Raw genomic sequence first — 27,372 nt, 5'->3', positions numbered from 1 at the left:
AGCATGCGAGCCTCTCTTATTCATGCATCCCCAGATTGATGTGTGCACTGGGCTATTAAAATTCATCTTTAAGATTATAAGGACCATCAGAGTCTTGACCGTTGGCTGTGGGAACAACAGGCTGGAGCCCTCCAGAGAGATCCAGTCCAGCAGTGATGAGTTGAGGAAGTAGTATTGTTTCTATTCTCCAGGTATTGTGGGCTGGGTTTCATTGACCCAAAGGGACACCCACCCTTAATAGCACACCTGTTTTAATCCATAGCCAGCAAATGTTGTGGCGTCTGGCTGAGGTGGCCCATGGCCAGGTCCCTCTACCTCGATCGGTTCGCCGGCTCAGGGACCCCCCCCCCCCCCCCCCCCGACGAGGCAGATCATGCGCGGCTCACGGCGCAAATTCTCCGGCGTCCCTGCAGGCAGCATCGGGCAGAGCGCAGCAAGCTCCGCCCTTTAAAAGGACAGCGGCGCAAAAGCCAGGCCGGCCCCGGAAGATGACATCATCAACCAGGGAGATTTAAACCTCTCCCTGGGTTCAGGAAGTTGCCTTTGCAACAAGGTGTAGTGGTTTTTCTTGCCTTGCTTCCCTTGTGTTCCTGGCTTCTGGCTTGACTTCGGATTGATTTTGGATTCTCCTGCTCGCTGCCTGCCCCGGACCCTTGGCTTGTGTCCCTGACTTCTGGCTTGACTTAGGATTGATTTTGGATTTCTCCTGCTCGTTGCCTGCCCTGGATCTTCAGCCTGGACTTTGACTCTGCACCTTGCCGCCGGTACCGGACCTCTTGATTGGACATCAGCTCCACGCCTAGCTGCCAGCTTCAGACCTTTGGCTTGGACCCCTGGACTGTACCTTGCTCGTCTCCTGAAGGGGTAGGTCCATCTTTCGTAACCGCTCCTCGGGGACGCCTTGATGCTCCAAGACTATCCAGCCCCCTGGGGGGTCTTAGCTGTTCTGTGGAACTCCTCACGGCAGAGCCATTCTCCATACCACCTTCCGGAGGCGAGTTCATCGGGGCAGTTCCTCGGTGAGTACCATCCTTCGTTCCGGACTAAGGGTCCACATACTGTAACAGCAAAGAGTTCTCCCCTGGCACAATGAATCCCTAACCCTCAGGGCTGGGTCTGTAAAAAGCTATGCTGAATTCTGCTGAGCTGCTTTGGATCCCATTGCTCGCTTGCCTGGTAAGGAAAGCACTCTTGGATATCTTGATTTCCAAGGGAATGGTTAATAAAACGGAAAATGTCATAATGCCTCTGTATCGCTCCATGGTGAGACCGCACCTTGAATACTGTGTACAATTCTGGTCACTGCATCTCAAAAAAGATATAGTTGCGATGGAGAAGGTACAGAGAAGGGCAACCAAAATCATAAAGGGGATGGAACAGCTCCCCTATGAGGAAAGGCTAAAGAGGTCAGGGCTGTTCAGCTTGGAGAAGAGACGGCTGAGGGGGCATATGATAGAGATCTTTAAGACCATGAGAGGTCTTGAATGAGTAGATGTGAATCGGTTATTTACACTTTTAGATAATAGAAGGACTAGGGGGCATTCCATGAAGTTAGCAAGTAGCACATTTAAGACTAATCGGAGGGAATTCTTTTTCACTCAATGCAAATTAAGCTCTGGAATTTGTTGCCAGAAGTTGTGATTAGTGCAGTTAGTGTAGCTGGGTTCAAAAAAGGTTTGGATAAGTTCTTGGAGGAGAAGTCCATTAACTACTATTAATCAAGTTTACTTAGGGAATAGCCACTGCTATTAATTACATCAGTAGCATGGGATCTTCTTGGTGTTTGGGTAATCGCCAAGTTCTTGTAGCCTGGTTTGGCCTCTGTTGGAAACAGGATGCTGCACTTGATGGACCCTTGGCCTGACCCAGCATGGCAATTTCTTATATTCTTATGTTCTCCACATATATTTGTTTCATGTTCCTTTCATTAAAGCTGTTGATGAAGCTTGCCTAATATGTCTGTGCCTTGATCAGACCCCAACAAAGAGAAAGTTAAATGCACATCTAAAAATTTCCTAATGGGGCTGTGAGAAGGACTTGCCATCTACCTTTCAGCTTTCCTGCCCTCAAACACATTTTCCACGCTGTGGGTACTGAGGCACTTCTGCTGATGTTGTCCAGTAGAGCCTGGACTTTGCCGCATACTCCTGGGTGCAATTTTTAGGCTGGGAGTTTCTTTTGTAATCTGTTAGAGCTGTTCCCTGTCCTGCTGATCTCTGTTTTACTCATTCTTTGGCATGGCGAAAAGGAAAGAATGGGTGCGAGTTTCTTATGCACTTTCCCTTCCACTCCACAAACTTTTCCTCAGATGTTAGCAGAGATATTGAAGTCTATTGAATCAGGGGATTCCCTTGTTGCTGGCACTGCCAGAAGGACAGTGTTGTGTCAGCCAGAGGATGAAACATCACTCAGCCCTGAGAGCAGTTCACTACCTTAGGCACCGGAGTCCAGGGTTTGTTTATTGCCTGCATTGACTGCTGTCGGGTCAGAGCTAGTAATATTGTCCAGATAATGGAGGAACAGCATGGCAAGAAAACACTGGAAGTTCCACTGGAATCTATTCTACAGAGATCTGCCATATTGGCCTGGAAGATGTGTGGCAGGCCACAGTGAATCTTGAAAGATCTGTAAGTAATAGGTTTGGAACTTTTTCTTCAAATATGAATCTTATGAAGGGACAGATATCTGTTACTCAAACTGTAATTGATGATCAGGAAGTAAGGATCAAAACTTTGGACTCTCATGATTTATTATCTCAAGAATTTAGAAATGCATCAATTAAGAAGAGTGCTGCTATTAGACATTTAGATCTGGTAATCTTCATTTGTTAAATTTTCTATGATCCTCACTAATTTGTGCTAAGAAACATATTAAGAAGTACTTGAAAGAGTCTTAGGTCAGGGGTGGACAGCTCCGGTCCTCAAAAGCCACAAACAAGACAGGTTTTTAGGTAAATGCAATGAATATGCATGAGATATTTTTGCATACAATTGAGGTGGTGCATGGAAATTTATCTCATGCATATTCATTGTGGATATTCTAAAAACCGGGCCTGTTTGTGGCTCTCAAGGACTGGCCTCCCCCGTTTTAGGTATTTCAGAACATTCTCTCCCCTTGCTGCCTAAGGTATATTATCTGCCATTTAGGAAGAAAAAAGGATGGTTTCAGATGCTTCACCTGTTCCTTTTCAAAGTTTTAATCTAACAAATGTGTTACGTGGAATGGAGTGGACCCTTGGGCCAAGGCGAGGATGACGCCACCTACAGGAGGAGGTCCCCCTGCAGGTCCCTGTCATTGGCAGGCAATACAGGTGATGCAGAGACCCAACAGGACCTTCACCAATACCAGCCCTAGTTCCCCGCAGGTTGAGCCCTTGGGGACCAGGGCCAGCTGGACTTAGGCACAGGTCTCCGAACGACAAATCCAAGGGTGCCAGAAGATAAGCGGAATCAAGAAGATGGGCAGAAGATCTGGGCAGGCAGTAAGACGACTCCAGGAGGAGGCCAATGGTCAGGCCAGGCAGTGAAGAGAGTAGAGTCCAGAAAACAGGCTGAAGGTCAGGGCAGGCAGCAGACAGTCCGAAGTCAGTGGAATGTACCAAGGTCAAGCCAGAGAATCAGTTCAGGGAATGGGGGCACAGAGTCAGGAACAGGAACATGGAGTCAGGATCAGGAACTCGGAGCAGGATCAGGAACATCAACTCCCAGGCCTAGGTTCTGCCGGAGGACTTCTCCTAGGCCTGACCTCAGCCTCTTCTCCGTTAACTCTGCCTGTCTCAATTAATTCGGACGCTCAGGAATTTCACACCCTGGCATTGATGGACTCCAGGGCCAGTGGAAATTTTATCCTAAGACAACTGATGGAACACCTTCGGATTCCCACTGTCCATACACCAACGCCATTACTGCTCTCCTCCGTTCATGGCGAACCGTTATCAGGCGAAGTTACTTTCTCCATGGTCCCCATCGACTCCACACTGGATCTCTGCACACAGAGACCATTTCCTTTCTGGTACTGGACAAAGCTATACACTCTGTGGTCCTTGGACTGCCGTGGTTGAAATTATACAATCCGCAATTCGATTGGAACACTCTACAATTGTCCCAATGAGGCGACTCCTGCCATAAAAAGTGCTTGGAGGTTGTGTTTCCGATACCCTGCCTAGCTACTACGACATCCCTTCCGAGTCTTCTGCTTCAGTACTCCTCCTTCGCGGATGTGTTTTCGAAGAAAGCTGTGGACACCCTACCTCCTCACTGCTCATTTGATTGTGCTATAAACTTATTGCCTAACACTAAGTATCCCTGGATACTGGTAACTCTTATATACTGGCCCTACTTGATATCTCCGCAGCATTTGACACGGTGAACCACAACACACTCCTCTCTCTTTCACAAATTGGAATCACATGCACTGCCCTATCCTGGATACAATCATTCCTGAAAGATAGAACTTACAGCGTCAAAGTGGGACACCATTCGTCAAAACCGAGAAATCTGTCACAAGGTGTCCCTCAAGGATCCGCCCTTTCCTCAACGCTTTTCAATGTTTATCTTTCTCCAATCTGTAAACTACTGAAGAAATTGGATCTCCGTCATTTCATAATCGCCGATGACATACAGATCATTATACCAATCAAGGATTCACTTGCTAAGGCCATGAAAACCTGGGAATCAGCACTCACTGAAATAAAAAATCTACTTATGGAAAACTTTCTTGCAATCAACACCAACAAGACCGAACTACTCATCATAACGCCACACAAGAATACCTCAACAAACTTGCAACCTGATCCTTCCTCAACAACAGACCACACCAAGCTGAAGCAAGTCCGCAGCCTTGGGGTCATGATTGATAATCACCTTACTTTAAATAATTTCATCTCAACCACAATCAAGAATGGCTTCTTCAAATTACACACATTGAAAATAATTAAACCGTTATTACATCCTCAGGATTTCTGGACTGTGTTACAAGCCACAATTCTACCAAGGATTGACTATTGTAACGCACTACTACTGGGTCTCCCTAAAAGCACAATTCAACCCCTTCAAATGTTGCAGAATGCCGCTGCTCGTTTAATTACTAATATTCGACGGCATGAACATATTACTCCAGCACTCATGTTCCTACATTGGCTACCCGTATCATTTAGAATTACTTTTAAAGTTCTCTCACTCATCCACAAATCAATTCACAACCAAGAGATGCAATGGTTCTCTGATCAGTTCATTTTTCACACCTCCAACAGACAACATCGCTGAGCCCAGTTGCTCGACCATTTCCTCTGCGTCCTGGTTTTGCTGCCAGTGCGGCAATGGATTCGCCGAAATTGGAGCAACTTTACGGCATTGTTCCTGCCCACTCAGTTGGCATCTCGGCTCCTACTGTTTCAGTGAGACCGCAATCTGAAATTGCAGAGCAGTCAACTTCCCACCAGTAAGCTGTTTGTTTGTTTGAGGAAGCGGTCTCCCACTCTACGGCTATCGGTGAATTTCCTTCTTCTGGTGAAACTGTTAGATCATAGGATATATGAGAAGCTCTCAATAACCTCCAGGTCAGGCCTGTTTTGACTAAACCTTCTCAAGTGACTTTAGATACACTTTGGGGTACACTTACATCTGTGAAAAAATCTGTTTCATCATTAGTCACTTTGATGCTAGATATTCATTCTAAGTGTATAAATCAAGATCAGTGTATGATTGCTTGTGCGGGTCATATATCAAATTTGGAGTCTATCACTGAAATTAAAGAAACGCAAGTCAAACAAATAGTGGAATCTTCTGTAATTTCATGTAAAACAGAAAGTTTGGAGAATACTTCTAGAAGTTTGAATTTTTGTATCCTGAATTTTCCTGAGATTCCATTGCTTTCCCCTATTGAAATGTTTAAACTTTATCTGAAAGAAATTCTTCAGATTCAAGATACGGCTTTTCCTCAGATTCAAATGATTTACTATTTGCCATCTTCTAAGAAAAATAAGAACAGAACATCATAAGAAGTTGCATTGAATTTAACTTATTTTATTGAGAATTCTTCATTACCTTCTTCTAAGCGTTCTGATCAAATTACTCCAGTTCTATCTAGACTTCAGTGGCTGCCTGTGATTGAGCGTATATCTTTTAAGATAGGCATGATAGTTTTTAAACTCCGTGCTCTACCTTCTGATGTCTGGTTTAATGCTTTACTTCGGATCCATAAGCCCGCCAGAGGTCCTCTCAGTTAAATTTACTTGAGGTGCCTTCAGTGAGATTAGCCCATTTACATAGTACAAGGGAAACAGCTTTCTCCATAGCGGCACAGAATCACTGGAATATGATCCCGTTTGATCTTCGATCTATTGAAGATGTTAAGAAATTCAAAACATCTTTCAAGGAATTTTTGCTCAATCGTACATACAATTGTTAAAGCAAATACTTGAATAAGTCAAGGCCTTTGGTCATGAAGATTTGATGAGACTTTATTTGTCTTTTTTTAGACAATATGGGGTAGATTTTCAAACCGCGCAAATTGGCGTACTTTTGCTGGCGCATCAGGCGCCAGCAAAAGTACGCGGGATTTTAGTAGATACGCGCGCAGCCGCGCGTATCCGCTAAAATCCTGGATCGGCGCGCGCAAGGCTATCGATTCTGTATAGCCGGCGCGCGCCGAGCCGCGCAGCCTACCCCCATTCCCACCGAGGCAGCTCCGAAATCGGAGCGGCCTTGGAGGGAACTTTCTTTTGCCCTCCCCTCACCTTCCCCTCCCTTCCCCTACCTAACCCACCCGCCCGGCCCTGTCTAAACCCCCCCCCTTACCTTTGTCGGGGGATTTACGCCTCCCGGAGGGAGACGTAAATCCCCGCGCGCCAGCGGGCCGCTAGCGCGCCGGGACGCGACCTGGGGGCGGGTACGGAGGGCACGGCCACGCCCCAGGCCCTCCCCAAAACGCTGCCGACACGCCCCCAAAACGCCGCGCCGACTGGGCCCGCCCCCGACACGCCCCCGACACGCCCCCGACACGCCCCCTCGCCAAACCCCGGGACTTACGCGAGTCCCGGGGTCTGCGCGCGCCGGTAGGCCTATTGAACATAGGCGCACCGGCGCGCAGGGCCCTGCTCGCCTAAATCCGCCCGGATTTAGGCGGATTTAGGCGAGTAGGGCTCTGGAAATCCGCCCCTATGTATTGTTGTTTTACTATTATTTTGTTATTTAGTTTCTATGAAACTATATTGTCTGTATATGTACCTCTGTATGTTATGCTTTTATTATGTGTGTTTATTTTGTATATCGCCTAGGCCTAACAGTGTTAGGCGATTAATTAATTTTATAAATGAAATGAAATGAAATTACCATTTCATAATATAGCAACTTTACTTGTCTCCTTTGTTTTCCTACAAGACCAAAATAATATTCTTTGGCCTTTTTTTCAAAAGCGAGAATTGCTTTTCAAGGGGGGAAAAAATCTGGGTTTTCCCAGATCTTGCAAAATCCACTCAGGATTGTAGAAGGAAATGTCTTTGTTTAAAACCTGAAGTTTTAGCTTTAGGGTCCTCATGTGCAATTAGATATCCATGCAAATGTATTGTGGTGTTGAATGAATTTATATATATATACATTTTTACACCATTCACTTGCGGGATTTCATTGAAGCTAAACAAGCCGGTTCTCCTCAATCTACTTGAGATGTATACTACAGGGCAATGTTAGTAAGAATTCCTCTTTTCTTTTCTTTTCTTCTCTATGTATTAATATTGAATGGTCTAATTACCCTCTCAGAGCTTTTTTTCTGCCCCCCATCATTATTTTTGTTTATTAAGGAGAACGGTTTGCATATATTTTTTTTTCTTTTTCTTGTAAATTTTGTGAATTATTTGTCTGCAGCTCTGTTCTCTGTATTTCCTTTCAAATATGTTTGTATTTGAATATGTTAAACTGCAATAAAAATAAAGTTAAAGAATTGCAAAAATGAGGGTCTCGCCATATTCAAACCCTGCTTAAAAACATAAGAAACAAGAAGCATCTCGCATTCTGGTACATCTTCCACTGATTTTTCCAAGGAGGGTAAATCCAGGGTATCTGTTACTAATTAAACCCTTCCAGGTTTCTCATCTTTGATTTCCCTTTCCTTCCAGGAAATTATTTTTTTTTTCCACTGGAAAGTGATCCTCAGCTGTAATTTTCAACATCTCTATCAAGTACTTCTTAAGAGTCTCATGGAGAAATGCTATCTTGAGAAAATTAGGGAAACAGAAATCTTAGATGTCTGCTTAAGTTCTACTTTCTTTCCAGTTTATGATGTATCAGGGTTTTATCTTGTAGTAATATAGCGTTTACATCCAGTATATCCTTAATTCCCTTTTCCCGTGTTTCCAGTCTCCCCTCATGCTTCTTAAAGCAAGTGTCCTGACTGCATCAACAGTCTCACATCGCAAGACAAGGAATCAATATCCATTTTTTTTATTTATGTATTTATTTATTTGCAAACCACAACTAAATATAGTCCCAAGAGAAAAAGACCAATGAATAATAATGCAACACAAAAAAGCCTTCTATCAAAATTGCCTTACACCTATGTGATACTTAGTGTACGTTAAACACTGAATTTTAGTATTGAGGCATTTACAGCTCTAAGAGCTGAGGAGTGTGTTTATACTTTTAAGATCTTAAAATGACTTCACATGGACCTTTAAAGATAAGTTTTAATTGCTTCAAATATTTTATAGCATTGAAAAACTTCTACACAAAATATGCAATATCACATGGCAGGCACCAATATTTATATATAAGAGCACTAGCACTGTTGTATATTTACTACATGAAATTTGAGCAAATATTGCCCATTGATATGATGGAGCCTCTATATTTAAATTGAATATTTAAGATACAGTAAATATCACATAGGTGTAAGGCAGTTTTGAGAGGAGGCTTTTTTTGTGTTGCTTTACTGAATTGTATATATTTCTATTTTACCTTTCTCAAATAAATTGTACAAAGCATATTCCAAGCAATATATATCTAAAATACTGCAAACACATATGACACTGTATACATCATAACCACTGAACAGCACAATCTAAAGCAATTAAATATCTTAATCTAATAAAATCATCAGTTAAGTACTAACATCAAGTAAGCTTCAATAAATAAAAGAGCTTTTAGCTATTTTCTAAATGTTAGCATATCTGAGATCTGACGAAGTAATTGTTGCGCTTGAGGGTGGACCCTTGTCCTTGGACAGTGAAGGAACATCTCCTGAAAGGGAACAGGAGGTAACTGCCCCAGGGAGCACTGGAGGAGACAGAGGCTGTGAAGAGCTTCACCACTTGAAGCACGAGGTCCCCCCGTAACGAGCCCAAAGGGAGCCAAGCCGCTTGAACTTAGGTGGACCTCGCAGGGTCTCCTGAGAGAATGAAAGTCCAGCGTGCCCATGGACACAGGGGGAGCGCGATCGGGTTCGAAGTTGGAACAAGGAAAACCGGGACAGAGTTGGTGATGACAATGCGAGGAACAGAGCCAGAATCTGGAGACAAGGTCAGGCAGGCAAAGGTCAAGTTCCAGAGGTCAGTCTGAGGAGTGGCCAGTAAAGCAGGGGTCAAGTACCGGAGGTCAGATGAGGTCAAAGGCAGGCTGAGGTCAGGAGGAAGCTGAGGTCAGGCGGCAGGCGGCAGGCAGGCAGGCAGGTCAGGAGGAAGCTGAGGTCTTTGAGGCAGGCAGCAGGCAGGCAGGCAGGCAGGTCAAGAGCAAGCTGAGGTCAGTATCAGTAAGACAGCCCAAGGGTACTACCTGGGTAGACAGACAGACAGATAAACACAGGAACAAGCAGGACGCAGGAACTAGGATGCAGGAACAAGTCAGGAACAGAACTGGAACAGAAGGATCCTGGAACGAAACTAGGAACAGGCAAGAGCAGGAACAAACGCAGAGGGAATCTTAGAACAAATCGACCCGATTGCCAAGGCCAGGAAGCATAGACAGGAACTTCCTTATATCAAGGGATCAATCAGGGCGCGCTGGGGAGCTAAGACCTGCCCTTGGCCCTACATGAGTCCGGGCGGTCCACGTAAGCGCACGTAGGGGCGTGGCTAAAAGGCAGAGGACGCCGAACCTCAGTGTGAGGCCTAGTGCACAGTAGAAGGTCCAGCATCTGCTGCCCCAGGATGCCGGGGCCTGGCAGGGCTGGCAACTGCCGCGAGGGAGGTCGTCCTGGAACCCGCTGTGGAGCCATGAAGGTGAGCAGGCCCGTGCTTGGGACGGCCGCGGGTGGGGCGCTTAACAGTAATAGACATAGAGTATTCCATGATAATGGATCCACAGCTGAAAAAGTCTGTACACGCATTAACTTCAGTTTTAACTCTTATATGGAAGGGGGTCATTAATTGATGTCCATTTGTAGACTGTTATTTTACAAAAAGGCACAGTCAGAAGAAACATATAAATGTTTAATATGGGGCATCAGCAAACCATGACATGTATTTTACAGACAAACTGCTGCTGGATTACTCAATCATTTACCCCAAATCAACAACAACAATAGAATTTATTGGAAGTTTTTTTAACAGCAAATACAATTTTCATTACAGTCCCACACACCATTTATAGACTATAACATTCTATTGGGAGCATACATCTTTAGGAACATTTTTAAATAATCGGAATCTTCCTCCTGTTGAGACTTAAAGACCATCATTACAAACTTAAACTTGATTCTCATTAATACGGGTAGTCAATGTAAGGCTATGAGACTGTTAATTTTAATCCCATAATAAATTAAGCAGTCACATTTTCTATCAATTGTAAAGATTTTACATATTCTTAGGTAACCATACATCGAGTTACAATAATCAAATATAGACAGAAAAAGAGTCTATACCATAAATAATATCTTACTGACTAGATGTAACCTGTAAAAAGACAGATTTATATATGAAGGGAAGAGTTCAGCGAAGCATCTAACCTCACAAAGAGTGCTCAAATAGAATCCAGAGTAACCACCAAGGGATTTAGCAGATGAAAAAAACATTTTTTACTGACAAGTTTTGCATGAGTAGATGTCACCAGTAGTCCCTGAAGTCTCACTTGGGCTTCCTGCTGACACAAGACAAATCACCTGCACACTAACATTTTCTACTTCCATGGTTGGTGTCTATTCCTCTTTCCCTGCCACTGGACTCTTCTTCAGCCACTTCACCAGATGTTTGAGCATGCAACTGTACTAAGCTTTGTCCCTCCTTAGGAGCCACAACCAACATCATTAGTAAGCAGCGGGCTCCCAGATAGGCTCCAAATGTACTCCCTTCTCAGTGCTGGACCACCGCCAGCTGACTGGCCTCCTCAGCAGCTAAGTTGGTAGCAGGACTCAAACCTTCCTGTTCCAAGCCCACAGGTGAGAAAACTTTGGTGAAGCACTGGTGGGATGTAGGCCTCAAAAAGAAAGGCCGGCACTTAATCTTTCCTCTTGAGTGGCATCTTTTTCAAATTCAAAGATAAAATATTTAAACAGAAGAAAATGGGAGTTCAGGCCATAAGAGGTCCTTCCCAGATAGCTGTTCACACCACATCTTGATTCTACCTCACTATTAGGGTCATTTATCAAAATGCTATAATGTGTTTTCGCATGTGTTAAGGGCTTATCGCATGCGAAAAGCGCCGTTAACGCATGCAATAAGCCCTTAACGCATTCGATAGCACCATATCTTATGGTGCGATGCAAATCTGAAAAAGAGGAGGAGTTAGCTAGGTTTACCATTTTGCAAAGCCCTCTCACACAGCTTTCAGTAGTGTTAAGCTATGTGATAGCTTGCGTTAAGGCTTTATCACATTTTGTGATGTGTTCTCAAATGTCTGTTTTGGTACTTCTGAGGCTCCTGGAGCACCATGAGAGAGAGAGAGAGAGAGAGAGAGAGTGAGAGACTAGCCATAATGCTACCTCCCCCCCCCCCCAACACTAGATAGGTATTTATATCTCTATGGGAGGCCCACCTAGTAACTCGAGATGAGGTTTAGGTATTAGTGTAGGTGTTAGGAGCCACTTTGACATTCAAAATGAGACGTAGGAACAGAACAGTGCTCTCTTGTGAAGATTTGATGACCCTCGAAGTGAGGAATCAAAGGTGATATTTGTGCAATGTTCTCTGAACCTAGCTTGATGGACTCTCTACCTGGGTAACATCAAGCTAGGTTCAGAGAACATTGCACAAATCTCATCTTTGAGTGAGTTTCCTCACTCCGAGGGTCATCAAATCTTCACAAGAGAGCACTGTTCTGTTTGTACGTCTCACTTTGAATGTCAAAGTGGCCCCTAACCCCTACACTAATACCTAAACCTCACCTCGAGTTACTAGGTGGGCCTCCCATAGAGATATAAATACTTATCTAGTGTTGAGGCATTATGGTTAGGCTCTCACTCTTTCTCTCCCCCCCTCAGTGGCTCTGATAGTAAATATGGTCCCCCCAGTGGTTGTATGTAGGAAATACCACACTCATCTCAAAGTGCAAAAAAGTTATCACAATTTGCAGTAACTTAGCTCTTTGCATAGGTATTAGCACAAATTGCAATAAACTGCCTATTACCATAAAACACACCCCTTTTTCTATTGCATGTGGTATTTAGTGCATTTTGATAAATCTAGGCCTATATTTTAAAAAAATAGGGAAAAGGGGGATATGCTAGAAACTTTAAAATATTTGATAGGCTTTAATAAATTGCAAGAAGATTCAATTTTCAATAGAAAAGAAGTTTAAAAGATGATAATATGAAGGGAGGAAGATTTCAGAGGAAGTATGTAGAAAATATGTCTTAACTGAGAGGGTGGTAGATGGATTAATCTACCAGCAAAGGTGGTGAAAACCAATACTGTGACAGATTTAGAGCATGAAAGGACACATATAGAAGATAATGGTAAGAATAGTGATTGCAGTACATATTTATTTAAAAATCCTTATAATCCACATTATACAATAAAGCTTGTTCTAAGTAGATTACAGGTTATAAAAAAAAAATACATCAACCATTACATTGAACACTTGGATACAAGCATCACAAGCAGATATGCAAAAAACAATACAAATGTGAACTTGTATTCCAAACAATCCACCTTTTACTCCCTCTAGAGCAGAGAGAAAGGGAAAGACCATAAGAAGGAATCAAGGGGTAGATAAAACATAGTAAAATTAGCCATGGGGTAGCTAGGCTAAAGTCTTTAAGCTACAACTCCTCAGTAACCAACTAGATCAATGCCAGCAGCTCGGTGATAGTTGGGTATCATCCAGCAAGGCATACAAAGAAAACAAGGTATAGACACAGTAAACATGATGTAGTGAAGGTGAACAGCTATGTTGGTACCAGTCTAAAACTCTAAATATTTCAACCAGTTCTATGCAAGCAGATGTTGTCCAGGTTTCAGGGAAGGATTTAGGATTTTGCCATCCCCTAGGCACTTTTGGTGGTTTTACCCCCTACCTCCTTTAAGCAAGGCCAGTGCAAGGGGATTAGGTGCCTTAGGCACCTTCTGCCTTACACCGCCCCCGCCGGTCGTGCCAACACCCCCCTGCTCCAACCCACCCCGGCCGCAGCCCCGACTCCAGGGGCAGGGCCCACATGCCGCCACTCCCTCACCCCCTTGCCACCCACCCAAATTGAATAAAATAACCACTCCACTCTCCTGACTCCCCCAAGACTCACAAAAACACCTGGTGGTCCAGCAGGGGGCCCCGGGGGCCAGCCAATGGCACTGCTAGTCCCTGTCACATGGTAGGGGCTAAAGGCCACAGGCACCGTTTTTGGTTAATGGCAGCTAATGGCCTGGGAGCGGCAGATTGCTCCCAGGCCCCCCACTGGACTACCATGGGTTTCCGTGAGTCTTGGGGGGGAGGGGGTCGGGAGGGTGGCGTGATGGGGGAGCTGGCAGGATGAGGCGGGGACTGGGCACTTTTTTCCACTTCAAAATTCTGCCACCTGAAGCAACCACCTTATCCTGCCTCATTGGCTCATGAGTGGTGGGGGCACCCCCTATTGGTCAGCGCCCTAGGCACAGGCCTAGCTCACCTAGTGCTTCCACCAGCCTCTGTTCCAATGAGATTCAGCAGAGCTGAAAGGCAGCAAATCTTAACCAGCCTGCTGCCCTTAAATGTTTCCTGCCAATTGACAAATCCAGGGCTTCCAGGTTTCATTCAGCTGGACCTAGACAGCCAGATGTTCGGGCAAGAGCTGCTCTAACTTTGATAGCTGTTAATTCATTTCTTTATTTGGATCTATAACCCACCTTTTTGAATGCAAACTTCACCCAAAGTAGTTTATATGAGATTAGCAGCAGATGTGCAAAAACCATTTGATGCTTTACAAAAACAGATTATTACAAAGATTGGTGGTTAGAGAGGGAAAGAGTGTCGGGGAAGGGGGTAGCAGAGTGTTAGATTAATTATGCTAATCTACCCAGGATTGTATATATTCCTTGCAGTTTAGATCAGAATAACTGAGAAAACTAGATGGGCCAATGGGTCTTTATCTGTTCTCATTGAATATGTTTCTATGGCTATTGTAGAATTTCATACCTATTTGTGAAGTTTGAGTAGAGGAGAAGGGGTAGTAGAAAATAATAGATATTCATCTAAACCCTATAAACTTGGTAAATATTAGGTCCTTCATTAGTCAAAGCCATGACCTCCCCTAAGTTACTTACTGATGCACTGAAAATGTCATCCTGTATGGTCTTGAAGTCATCAGAAAGCATCCAAATCAGGAGAATCGGTCAAGAAGCAAGCAGAACTCTGTGAAGGAAGACAATTTGATCAAGCCAGTATAGCTTTTAGTCTTCATGTTCTCTTTAGTCTTAGACATATATCTTGACAGTTCAGATACCTAAAGGAGAAGTATTACAGAGGGTCATAACTACAACTGCCCAGTGCACAAAACCCTTGGGGCAGAAAAAATCCCTACAATAAGTGTGGACTGGTAGGAGAAGAAAAGTCAGGAAGAGTATTGCTCTACTTTTATCATCTGTGTTGGAGGGGAGGAAAGAAAGGAAAAGAGAACTTGGAATCAATGAAAGGAGAGATAAGAGGCTATCAGAATGGGGAGCAAAGGGTGCAAGCACTGCACAAATATAACTCCCATTTGCTGTAGATGCCCTGATTGCAGTAAAAGTGCATGTAGGATCCTCCTCTACATCCCTGTTATTATTGGCTGGAATATGATTATTTACTGCTACATTATAAGATATACAGATAAAAAGCAAAGGGGAAGAATAAGATACCATCTGTTTTAATAAGCATCTTAAATAAATTTATAACAACATAAATATTTGATCAGGGACAAAGCAAGTGATATGTGCTCCACATTGTATCTTTTCTGTTTGATTTCTTGGGTTGGCTATAGGAGTGAGCAGCAGTCATAATCCATGTTTTATGTAACCTTTGAAATCCAATAATCCCAGGGAAATCTAGGAGAACTTTGTATGGCAGTAGAACATCTACCAGTATTGAAGATATAGCAACCCATGTGCTCAAGGAAAAGTCATCATAAGTATATGATATGTCTCTAGTAGTCTAATGGTGTGACCAAGAGATAAAAGTCCTGATAGAAATTTAAAGGTGAATCTTCATAAGTCACACATGTAAAAAATAAGCAGTTTTAGAAACCTCAACATGCATGCATAAATCAGGATCCACGAGTACATTTGCGCATGTAAAAAAGGGGCAGGAAAAGGACATTCCAGGGCAGGGCCAAAATTTACATGAGTAAGTTGCTATTTTATAAGCAATTTACGCATGCAAATCTGGCTGCTTCTTCGGGTATATTTAATCCTGCTCAATCTCTGGAGTAAGTGATCATAAACATCTTAAAAGTAAAAAAAATGACTGGGTGAGGGATCTGTGTGAAATAGGGAGATTTCAGGCTGAAGATCTAGGAGGGTCTCAATGACCTGCAGATGGACTGGTCAAACTAGTAGACTAATCGGTAAAACTGGGAATTTTATTGCCGCATGAATGTTAGAAAATGTCTTGATTTATATGTGTAAAAGCTGACTTATGGGGAATAAAAGCATTTAAAATACATGTTAAATTTACTCAGCCATCACTTTAAAATTAGACATGAAAATATGTGAGTAAACGAATTATACACACTTATCTGGTTAAATTCCTAATTACTGTATTCAGCTAAGTAACAGCTTTGCTCTGAGGAATCCGTCTAAGTAGCTGCACTTATCCGGACAAATTCACTATTTAGCGAGAGAAGTCAGATAGCCAAATAGTCTAACAAGCACTACTTATCCAGCTATATGATTTTGCCCTATTTAGCTGGGTAAATCAGTACTTATCTGTATAAGTGCTACTGCTTAACCGGATAACTCAGAATTTATCCGGATAAATGCAAAATGTATTTATATATTTTTTACATGTGCATGCATGTTCCCAGGTACATTGAAGCATATTTTATAACCTGCGGATATCGTATATGCAAAGGTTATAAAATACCGGCGTAGTTTTGCATGCACCCATATATACACGTACATGGTAACATGCGCACATGTTTTAATCTTATCCATACAATGTGTTCACCCAGCAACCGTTTTTTGCCCTCCTCAAATTGGACAAGGAGGATGGAATGATAGAGGATATAGGAATCATGGTATAACCCAGGGAACATGGCTAGCACATTTATAATTTTCAAGCACGCATCACAAATCATTGCATTTTCAGGGCATAAAAGTGTTTTTGCTTGTGTTTTACTACTTTCTTTTCCTGAGTCATTACTAGCATGAGGTATTCAATTGATAACACCCAACAGATTAAATAGAAAAAAAAAATGATACAATTCAGAATTTGTGTTTGGACGGCTTGCATGATTAGATGAAATACCCAAAGAATGTGGACTAGTCCATTCTTCTGACGATGCCTAGCCACAATGGATTAAAAGACCCAGAGGCTAGGAAATATAATGAGCTCAAGAGATTGACAAAGACAGATATGATATGAGACCTCACTTGTCATCTTTAATCTCTTCCTATAAGACCATAATGGCTATGGAGTTCAAGCTGTAACTGAGAATGATCAGCAAGGCCGATGAAAGTTATCCCGGCTGTGCACTGCTTGCATGGACTCCTCTGCAGTGGTGCTTCCTGAGGCCTCTCGCCGGTCTCTGTTGTTCCTGGACTTCTTTTCTGTGGACTGGAACAACTGGGCAGACCTGATAGAACAACTGGAGTTTTTCTGCCATCATCAGCTATGGTACTTTCTCCCTTTCCTTTCACTGATGCTGCTGCTGCAGCCGGAAAACAATAAAATGTACCATGGTAGTGAAAGAAGTCAACTTCACTGGGATGGTCTTTTATGCTTGATGCAATCTGCTTGTAACATCGCCACTTTAGTACATACTGGCAAAATACCTAATCAGCTCATCATTCTTCATTTGCATGCCCATTACCATATTGATGTACACAACCCTCTTAAGAGACATGATGAATGGTTATTACCTAGGCACAATACACTTTTTTTTTTTAACTTTAGTACATCTGCTCATAAGTATTAAGCAAGCCAAATTCCATTGTTATTTCATTTCATTTAAATGTTTATGTTATGACTTCCTTGTGCTCTGAGATTTTATAAAATTGTACTGCTAAATCACACAATAAGTTGCATTGATTTAAATACAATTCAGGTAGCTGCTGTGCTGCTATTCCACACTGGTTATCATGGATTGCAACCATAGCCCTAACCCAAATTTTGGGACACACAGGACTTTAAAAAGGAGACCACTAAGAAAAAAAGGTTTGCATGGAAAACAGTGCTCGCCAGTTTAACAACTTCACTGTTCAGAAAATCAAACTTGGGGCTTTTTACATTTTGAGTTTTTCTACAAAAGTAAATTGTTAGAATTAATCTAAGAAAAATCAACCTTTTTTCCTCTTTTTTTTTTTTTTTTACAAATTTAACAACAACCTTTGTGTGGCTTTCATTTTTAAAGTGAGTTTTCTGTGATAAAAGTTAGCTAATTTGTGTGTTTATATGAGGTTGTTCTGTCAGTTACAAGTCATACCGTAAACTACCAGGGAAGAAACCCTGGCAAATTGTCCTAAATCTACCCCCAAAATTTCCTCCCACTAATGTGGTGTAAGACTACCCTGATAAACTTCTCCTTGTTTATTTCAAGGCCCCACCCTACACCAAATACAATAAATAAACTACACTGTTAGGCAGAAAAAGATAAGTCATTCAGATTTATTAACTAAGCTTCCTAACAATAAACAAAATATATTTCATAATAGCAGACAAGATATATTATCACACATCATTCTGGCAAATTCAGTCTGATTTAAACCTATCACTGGAGAACAACAGTTCACCTTATGATAATCTCAGTGACCCCAGTCTAAATCTAAACTACCCCTGAAACATAAGGTAGGTTTTGGTATTCTGTTACCCTAAACTCCTTGTGATTCTCCTTTAAATATGTAATCAGCTCTGTTTTAAAATAGGAAAACATACACAAATCCCACCCTTCAGGGAAATTTCTCACCCCCCAGCTGGAACTGGGGCTTGCCAGTGGCCATCATCTGTCTCTTCCCAGTTGTCCTTGAAGTTCTCTCGTTTGGTCTCTCTCTCAGCTTTTCTGCATCTGATGATGATGATGCTACTCCAGATGCTGCAACAGTTGTGTGTATGTTACTGTTAGTCATGTCACTAGTGCTGTGAATCAGTCTTACAGCTGGATGTCATTGCACTGGTATTACAATAACTTGTTACCAATAAACAGCAGTGCATAACTGCTGTAAGTGAACTGGTTAGTAAATAAGTTATTTCAAAAGTAAGTTCTTTAAAGAGAGAGTTTTTTCAAGAGTGAATTTTTTCAGCAACTTTCTCTTAGTTGCTTATATCTTTTCCAGGTCAATCAGCATACATTTTGCAGTGATATCATACTGGAACTATTCAAGAAAGGTACTTAATCTTTCCAATTCAGCTGTATTTGCTTGCAATCTGATAGCTGGTGCTTCCGATGTCCAGGATTTGACACATTTCATCTATTACTCACACATTCAACACTTTGAAAGACCAACAGGCTTTTGTATAGACATTGAGTTTTCATATATCCATCTTTGTTGAGTCGAGGACCACTGATGTATACTTCTGTGTACTTTGATTAATTAACAGTTCAGCTTGTGATTATCAAGCCCACCATCTGCTTTAAGAAAACTTGTCTTTCCCTTTTTCCTTATTGCACAGTGCAGAAAAGTAGCAGGAAAATTAAGAGAATAGACAATAAAAGTAAAAAGTCAGCTAGACAGAGGAACCAGAACTTCTGCTAGAAGTCATCTTAATTCAAAGAAAGAAATGGGAAAAACAAGATTAAATGATCTTCCTAAAAATAATTATTGACTATAAATGTCTATATAAAAAATGAATATATCAAAATTAGGCCAAAAAAGAAATATATGCTGGCCTTTAACTATACTAACTTACAATACCAGTTTACATATTAAAAAATTGCTTATACAAACTCCTCCACTCCCTGGTCATGGTAAGCAATCTACCGGAAGCCATTGGTTATTGTGGAACAAAATGACTGGGAAGCTGGCAGAATCAAGTAAGTTCTTAAAAGGCATCACCTCAGAATGGCTAATGGCTATATGTCCCTCAGTGTTTTTTTCCTGGTTCCAGCCAGTCCACATATATGTGATGGAACCTGCATCTATACCTGTCCCAGAGGTACCCTTAGGTATAATACCAGTGGTTAGGATGCTGAAGAGCTTGACAGCACCCAGCAAAGCCTGTTTATACCCTATTCTACAGGGGTGTAAAAGACATTGGAGAGATCCTCTGAAGAGGATAGTATGAGTACTGATGAGCACTGTAATCGTGGGGATGATCAACACATGGAGTATGTCTTCTATAAGGAATCTCTGTCAGATATATAGGATGAAACTCCTTTGACCTTGCCAGAAAAATTGAATGATGGCAAGCCTATTACAGAAATAAGCAAAGTCAAAAGGACGTTTTGTGAGCAACAGAAGGATTGTCAGGAAAGATTTTTCTTTTAGCCAATGATACCAAAATTTGTGACAGAGTGGATAGCAAGAAGGTGTGGAAAACATGATGAATCCAGTGAAGCTTGAGGAATGGTTACAGGTCTGGCAGCTAAGATTTAATGCTAAAAAACAGAGAATAATGCATTTAGGATATAAAAAAACAATGGAAAATACAGTATTGGAGATAAACTTCTAAGTATAAAGGAAGAGTGGAATATGATGATCTTAAGGTGGCCAAACAGGTGGATAAAGTGATAGTAAAAGCCAGCAAGATGTTTGTCTGCATAGGGAGAGGAATGGCCAGCAGAAAAATGGGAGGCAATATTGTCCTATATAGGTCCCTGGTGAGACCTCATTTGTAATACTGTGTTCAGTTGTGGAGCCTGCATCTTCAAAATGATATAAACAGAATGAAGTTGGTCAAGAGAGTGGCTACTAAAATTGTCAGTGGTCTTTATTTTAAAGCATATGAGGATAGACTTAAAGATCTAAACATTTACAACATGGAGAAAAGGCGAGATAAGGGAGATGTAATAGAAACATTCAAATATCTCAAAGGTTTCCATGCACAGGAGCTGAGCCTTTTTCAATGGAAAGGAGGCTCTAGATCAAGAGGTAATGTAATGAGGTTGAAAAAGGGTAGACTCAGGAGTATTCTTAGGAAATATTTATTATAGAGAAGGTGATGGATTCATGGAATGGCCTCCCAGTGGAGGTGGTAGAGCTGCAACTTCCTGCATGCAATGGGTTAAACCCCTTCAGGCAAATCTGGAACCACTTGGCAGTATCTGAATTCAAGAAAGCTTGAGATAAATACACAAGATCTCTAAGAAAGTGATGGAAATTATAATGTTAAATTAATTGGGTAGATGGGTAGACTAGAGAGGGGTTGTAGCCCTATGTGGGCAAGAGCCCACAAGACTGCAGCACCAAGCATTCTGATACCATTCCCTGTGGTTTCTTTTAGGTTCTTTTAAAGTCACAAAAATATAGGTATTTTGCAATTTGCATTTACCCTCAAGATATTTTTTGCTTTTTGTTTTTGATATATACATTTGAGGGGGTGAGCCATTGGTTTTTGTAATTTTTAGACTAGAGATAGGCCATATGGTCTTTTTCTGTCTTCATGTTCTTTGTTTGTCAGGTGAAGTATACAAGCTGCGTGGTAGGAGTAGTATCCTTGTGTTCCCTCTTTGCACATGGAGATAGGTGGAAGAGAAAGAGATGGCTGGGTCAAGAAGGAAGCTTTAACAATGTTGAGAAGATACCCGAAGGATTGGATACAAAGAATGCTGTGCTACATACTTCTTTTAGAATGTGGCCAATATACCTATGGGAGAAATTTGCAGATGCAATGTACAGCATTGTATCATCTCTCAAGACATCTCTCTTATCATCTCTCAAGACAACTTCGCCATCAACCCTTCATTATTGTCCTCCTCACAATCAACCAATTTAACTATTAAATATTCTCCTTATGTCAGAGACTTAGGCGTCACTCTGGATAGCCAGCTTAACCTCAAGAAGTTCGTGAACAACATCACCAAGGAGTGCTTCTTCAAACTCCAAATCCTCAGAAACCTAAAATCACTCCTTCACTTCCATGATTTTAGACTGGTACTTCAATCAGTCATCTTGTCGAAACTGGACTATTGCAATTTCCTTCTACTTGGTCTCCCAGCCAACTCACTAAAACCCCTTCAGATGGTTCAGAACTCCGCAGCCAGGCTTCTCACCAACACCAAGAAAAGGGAACACATTACCCCTACTCTTCAGAACCTACATTGGCTGCCCATCAAATACAGGTTCCTCTTTAAGGTATTCACGATTATTCATAAAGCTATTCACAACCTCACTACCCTCCACACATCCACTCAACTAAAACCACACACCTCTTCTAGACCAATCAGGAATGCCTACAAAGATACCTTGTATGCCCCCCAAGCCAAAACTTCCCTCAGAAAACGCGCCATATCGACAGCATGACCTCATCAATGGAATGCGTTACCCCCCCGACCTCAGACGAGAATCTTGCCCTTCTGCTTTCAAAAAGAGGCTGAAAACATGGCTGTTTAGCCAAGCCTTTCAGAACACCTAATCACCCTTCGCCTGTAACCGCACTCTCCCAAACGAACATTCCAGTCGGACTCCATAGTCCACTTCTCAGTTCTTCTGTTTGCTCTGTTTGCTCTACTTATCATCTCTTCTGTTTCAGAGATGATATGAGAGGTCTTCATTTCATTTTATTATAGTTTACTTTTTGATATGTCAAGATGAGTTATATTATCTTGATATGTTAAGACGAGTTTTTGACCTGTTTTCTACTGTTAACTGTCACCAATGTTCCTTGTACCGCCCCTGAGCGATTGTTGATGTTACATTGTAAACCGATATGATTTGTATATTCTTACAGGAATGTCGGTATAGAAAAAAATAATAAATAAATAAACAGCTGAATCATCCCACTAGAAAAAGGAAAACATATACTGTGAGTTCTGACTCTATACATCTTCAGATGATATTGTTAAAAAACCAAATCTAAATCACAATGGCTAAATGTCAGCAAGAAAAACTGTAGCATCTGTTTGTTGTTTGACGTTTTACCTGCCTGGGACTCGATGGATAAATTCTGAGTGATGCCAGCCTCCTGAGTTAGCTTCTAGCCTGTAAAACCTTTGGTCAGTGTTTCCATTTCAGGTTTTTGCTCAGGCTTCTAGACTTTTTGAAAATTCCTCAGATCTGTACCTACAACAGGCCTGAATCTGAATTAAGCTAAAAGACTGGTCTCTAGAGAGTACTTGCCTGAGACTGAAATATACAGGAACAATGTTCTCTCAAGAGTTCTCTAGCAGAGTTGATTTTTACTTCCTAATATGGAAGAATATTTGTTAATGATTGATGTTAAATGATACTTAACCTTTAGTAGTTATAGGGTTTGGTAAATTGATATTATTTTGCAGAAGTCTCTGCCCTGAGATGATGGGAGACTATGATGAGTAGTGTTGAAGAAATTACTCTAATAAGGAATATCCTATTGGAGAAAAAGAAAAATTGTTTACCGCAATACCAGTTCCAACTGGTTACAGGAAACTAGTAAAGAAAGGAAAATATAACAGATATGATTGTAATGAAATCCATTATTTGTAACATCATTTGACTGAAATTAATTCAAAGAACAGTTTGGTTTTCACAAATCCATTGAAGAAGTGGCCTGTTTCCTTGGATCCTTGAGGAGCTGACTGAAGAGATGGAAGATGGTTGAAGATGATAAAGAATGTTCTGTTATGAAAGGATGAGAGTACCTTTCTGCATGAAGTGTTTTGGCATAGTTCATGAAGGTTTTGACATTAACTGTGTATTTAACTCAGAGAATGTTTATCAGATTTCTTTACAGAGTCTGTTTATGCTGAATGTTTGTGATGGATATCCTTTGGGATATTGAGTATTGTAGTGCTGTCCTAGCATTATTCAAGGTTCGAGGTTTGGTCAGATGGATGTCCACTCGAACTTTGGAAGATCATATCAATTTGGCTGGGGGAGAAATGTGATGGGACTTTTAAATAGAGCCCTGTGTCACTGCGAAGTTACCTGGAAAGGATTATGGATGGGAGAGTTTACTTAACCTCTACCAGGGATTTTTCAATGTTTTGACAAAGGTTTGAGTGTTGTGATTGGGAAAACTATTGATGGGACAATTCTATGGAAGATGTACTACATGGCATCATCTATGGTATAATTGCTCTATGTATGTGCCTTTAGGAGACTAAGGGAAAAATAGTAGCTGAACCTTTAAAAGGTTGTAGGAGAGAGATCATCTAGGGGAGTGGTATTGAGACTATATAATCCTGAGTTTGAAATTTGTCAGGAAGAGTTAGGAAGAACCTACAAGGTGTGTGGGGTGCCTGGGGCAACTCTCTCTAAGGAGAGGGCTCTTTAGGTGCTTTCCTCCTCAAGGAGAAAGGTCTAAGGCTAGAGAAGTGTTTCTCCTCACAGGGAAATAACCAGAGGACTCATCCTGAGTTAGGAAGGAGAGAGAGTGGTCTGAGGTTCCATCGTTCATGTAAGACCTGGGAGTGAGTAGGTTCATAGAAGCTGGAGTTAGGGAATCCCTGTCAAGCCCTCATGGATTGTTCATGTGTTGTCCTAAGAACATGAGTCTTCAAGGTGGTAAGAAGAATCAATGATCTCATTTTAGATATAGATTTCTAGAATTCAGTTAAAGTAAATGTGAAAGTGACAGTTTTGTGAAAGGATTTCATGAAGTAACAAAGGGATAGAAGAAAGTTATTCTGTACAGCTTTGAAAGAAATAGTTTTTAATACTAGTATTAGGCAACAAGTTATTTATTGAAGTTCATGCTGCCTTTAAGGCCTAGCTGTGGGAGCCTGTGAACCCCTGATTAAATCAGTTGTTTTTAACATTATTTTGTAAACTTTGACTATGGATAAACCCAGAAAATAAAAGTTGTTTGAATATATTTTTTATGTGAGTCCCTATTTTATGCACATGTGTGAAGTTCTAGGGGACAAAATGGGAGAACAGTCATAGGAGTTCATAGAGGGGACAGCTATCTGGTTTGGGTTCCACTCAGGAATTTTGCCATCACCTCTGGTCTCAGGTCCACTAAACAACCTGCTTGACCCATTTATTATTGAACCTTACTGAGAAACTGGCACTAAACAGGAACCAGAACATCTCACATTTTATGTGCTCTTCCAGGAAAGGTTCCATTTAGTTTCTTAGTTAAACATATATATTAAGAATGAATCTATCAGTGTATTTATGACTGCCCTCTATCCTAAAATAAAATGTGTTTGGGAGAGAAGAGGAGTATATGGTGATTGTATTTCTTTCCTGGCGAGAGTACACTCTCCACACTCTGCTTTTCCATGCCACCCCCTCTCTGTCTTTCCATCCCACCCAAGTACATTATTATTTTCCTTCAATCCCTCCTTTCAGCCCTCTTACTCTTTTCTCTTTCCCCAAACTCTTTCTCTCCTCACTGTCCTCAGTCATCTCACTCTTAGGTCTGCCAAGTGGTTCCAGATTTGCCTGAAGGGGTTTAACCCATTGCATGCAGGAAGTTGCAGCTCTGATTTCCTATTGTAGTTCATAAGAAATGACTACAAGTCCCTGCATGCAATGGAGTAAACCCAGTTCTGAATTTGAATTTGGGTTCAACTGGCAACCCTATTCACTCTTAACCCAAGCTTGGATGGGGACCAAATATGCCTCTTACCCTGTTCAGTCCTCTCTCTCCTCCTCCAATCACCCTTGCCTCTCTCTCACTATCCTTTCTTTCCTCATCTTCCCTCACTCTATGTTCCCATCACTCAATCAGTCATCTTATTCTCCTCCCAGGCCCCTGTTGCAAGAGCCATATCTCCTGCTTCCTCCTCATGAATCAGGGCAAAGTCAATGCTGCTTACCTCCCTCTTCCTGCAGCTGAGAAAATACACTTGCCCAGAACAGCGGGTGAGTGGATTTTCAAAACTGTACTTCTGTTTGATGATGTCAGCACCCGAAGGAATCATCCTGCACTTTGCATTTCATTGGTTATTTTTTACTAGTGGCCATTGTAAACTTCCTCTTACTCACCTTTTCAACTGAAGCTCTTTTAAGTTTCCTTGTTCATAGATTTTTACTTTTCTAGTACCATACAATGTTTATATATGTATACCATGGGGAATATATGGAAGACATGCAAATTTGATCATACCATTCCAAAATAAAATACCTTAATTTGATGTATTTAATAAAAGATATTAGGTACAAAATTTGCATACTGTAAAATGGTATGACCAGGGAGGCAAAGGATACTCCTAATCACATATATTGATATAGTAAATGATAGCAAATAGAAACCTATTGGAGCATCCAGTCTGCTCACTTGTCCTCCTCTTTAGTTTTCTACCACTTGGATTTATGAGTATAAAAATCTCCATACTTAAACCAATATCAGATCCTTCCTCTATGTTTGTATAACACAATTTTTTGATCATTTGGCTACATTGAATGGAAGGAATCTACCTAAATACTGCCAAGGTATGGGCATGTATCCCAAAAGAATTGTTCTGTACATTTTCAAAGTTTTATATACACAAGGAAAGAAGCTCTTTGTTCACTGGGCCAGGGTCAGGATGAAGGTGTATTTACACAATGGTGCTCTAAATGGTATAGACCGAAATTTTCAAAGCTTTTATGTGGGTCAACAATGATTTACTCAGGGAAATAGGCTGCCTGAAAAATGCCCTCCCTCACTCCAACACTTTTAGCTCGTCTGCAAGAAGAGGTTCAAAGAGACGTGTTTAAGTTGTGGGAGGAAAAGACCATGAACAGTAGCTTGTATTCTCAAATCTATGCATGTTATTTCTTATTGAAATTTCATCTGCACAAAAGGCAGATGCAAATCCATGGGCACTTTGTACTCATGGACAGTTTTCAAAGGGAAATCATGTGCATACTTTCCCTTACAGAATTAGATACATGGTCCATGGATACAAAGTACTTGTTGACTTTGCACCAAGGCAGGGATTCTGAAAATGATCCCCTGTAAACACTGATACCCACCTACTACAAACAAAAGTAGAGCAATGATACTTTACCTCATGTCTTATGCTTGTAAATGTGGTAAGAAAGAGTTGCCAGTGCCTACTTAGGAAACAGTACATCTGGGACCTATTGTCAAATGAGATTTTCTATATGCACCCGAGTTTTTAAGAACACCTAATCACCTTCTTCAGATATGATAACAAGTATGAAGGAAAAACCAATAAAACATATTACAACCTAAAATAATCATACATTTTCCAGGAAAGCCTGGAAAAAGGAGCCTCTGTACTTCATAGGCAAGAATGGGAGAAACTCATTTGAAAATAGGCTCTCTGAGTCTCATTTATTAAAGGTTTCTTCCCATTATATATCAATTGGAGGAACCAATCAGCTGCTTTGTGTTTTTCACACTTTGGTCACAATTAAAATTGAAAGGTACTTATTTTCTAAAGCTGACAGTTTTTTTCCTGCCTGCCTGTAGTTCCAAAGTTGATGGGTTTTAACTGCTGGAAAAAGCAAAATAAACCAAGAAGAGTTACCTATTTGGACTTTCTTAGTACTCAAAGCATGGGCAGCATGAATTTTTTTTATAAACAAACCTGAGGTATACAAGGAATCTTCATTTCTGTTTTGTTATTGTAGTTTGTTATAGAAAATTCTAGGGATGTGCAATCGTTTTTCCCAAATTAGGCAATGTCAATGAAATTGCCTAATTTGGAATGGTTTGGGAGAGCCGAAAAATGATTGATTTTTTTCCGAAATTTCACGGGAGGGCCCAGAAACGAAGCCCGACATGAAACTTTTACCCGAAGCACATC

This window comes from Rhinatrema bivittatum, chromosome 2 (assembly GCF_901001135.1).
Source record: "Rhinatrema bivittatum chromosome 2, aRhiBiv1.1, whole genome shotgun sequence".
NCBI classification, from domain to species: Eukaryota; Metazoa; Chordata; class Amphibia; order Gymnophiona; family Rhinatrematidae; genus Rhinatrema; species Rhinatrema bivittatum.
The sequence above is the reverse complement of the archived record's forward strand: the minus strand, read 5'-3'. Positions refer to the sequence as shown.